This window comes from Eumetopias jubatus, unplaced genomic scaffold (genome assembly GCF_037043125.1).
Source record: "Eumetopias jubatus isolate StellerSeaLion01/CBP00866 unplaced genomic scaffold, mEumJub1_p1.0 scaffold_1, whole genome shotgun sequence".
NCBI lineage: Eukaryota > Metazoa > Chordata > Mammalia > Carnivora > Otariidae > Eumetopias > Eumetopias jubatus.
Genome location: NW_028274807.1, coordinates 39,981,778 through 39,983,526, shown reverse-complemented (window position 1 = coordinate 39,983,526; position 1,749 = coordinate 39,981,778). Strand labels below are relative to the sequence as shown.

General features: G+C 35.6%; 1 pseudogene; it reads left to right on the top strand.

Moving 5' to 3' along the window:
* Positions 1–398: 398 nt before the first annotated feature.
* Positions 399–894, top strand: LOC114218831 (small ribosomal subunit protein eS24 pseudogene; annotated as a pseudogene).
* Positions 895–1,749: the final 855 nt, after the last annotated feature.

The window sequence follows — 1,749 nt, the reverse complement described above, 5'->3', positions numbered from 1 at the left end:
TCATTTCTTTTTATAAAGAGGTTGATCTACACCCGGGGTCCTGGGATTGAGTCCCACATCGGGCTCTTTGCTCAGCAGGAAACCTGCTTCTCCCTCTCCCACTCCCCCCTGTTTGTGTTCCTTCTCTCGCTGTGTCTCTCTCTGTCAAATAAATAAAATCTTTAAAACGAAAAAGTTAAGACTTGTCGAAAATTAAAAATCTAAATATTTCCCAGATATGGAAATCATAGTCCTTGAATATACTGAGTAAAAAGAAAAAACATAAAATGCTACCAGGATATTAAAAAAAAAAAAACAAAAAGACAAAACTGCCATCAGAGAAGTTAGTGAATCCTAGACTCTCTAGGAATTATTTTGTCATTTTTTCCTCCCTGGCTGCTTGAAGCCTTGCCGCCATCATGAACGACACAGTAACTACCCAGACCAGGAAATTCATGACTAACTGACTACTTCAGCGGAAACAGATGGTCACTGATGTTCTTCACCCTGGAAAGGCAACGGTACCTAAGACAGAAATTCGGGAAAAACTAGCCAAAATGTACAAGACCACACCAGATGTCATATTTGTGTTTGGATTCAGAACCCATTTTGGTGGTGGCAAGACAACCGGCTTTGGCATGATTTATGATTCTTTGGATTATGCAAAGATAAATGAACCCAAACACAGACTCGCAAGACATGACCTGTATGAGAAGAGAAAGACATCAAGAAAACAGCGAAAGGAACGTAAGAACAGAATGAAGAAAGTCAGGGGGACTGCAAAAGCCAACGTTGGTGCTGGCAAAAAATGAGCTGGAGATTGGACAACAGAAGGAGTAAAGATGCTGCAGTGGCTTTATCTGTGGTGGTTGTGCAGATTTTTCATGAGAGGATCAATAAACTAAGAATGTTAAAAAAAAAAGAATTATTTGTATCAGCATCTATTGGCCAATTTTAATTGCATGGTTATGCCAAAATAAAGCTCGTAAAGAATCTCTGCTTATATCAGCAGAGCTGAAAAATCTCAGAACACAAGTCTGCATGAGACTGTCAGAGTAATTTTAGATAATTTTTGATTTTGGGTTCTGATCTCATAATGTTAGATTCTTGCCTATTTTGAATTCTGGTATCTGTACTGTAAACTTTCATATTTCATATGTTGTAATAAGAAAATTATGAAGTCAAGTTGAAGGTCATCTACCGGTATTATTACTTACAGAAAATAGCATCAGCTTGTGCTGATCAATGAATAATGAAATGAGACAAAATATTATTCTCATAAACTTTTAGTAATTTGGGGACATAGTTTTATAAAGAATATATTCACCTTGGGTCCCCCAAATTTGAAAATGTTGTGTTTTTAATCAGTTGTTCCCATGTGATATTAATCTATTAAAATCTCAAACCTGAGGTCTTGTTTTTCCTATCTGCCATGAATTACCAGAGATCAGTTTCATCTTAGATGTTTCATTCTCTGAAACAAACCTTCTTCTGTGACACATACATTCTATTTGGAAAACAAATTTAATTTCAAAGCACCAATTTGTCTTCAATATTCATTATCTGTGTTTATTACTGTTATAGAAAATTATATTACAGTTTTCTTTTAATTATCTTCCTGAGGATGTACCTCATTTCTTGATGACAACTGGAAAACATCCAAATGACTACCAGCGATAATTAAGATATGTTACTTATTCAGAAACTTCAGGAGATATTCAGTCCTTGAGGGTTTATTAAGTTCAGTTTCAATCCTAACTTTGGCCATAA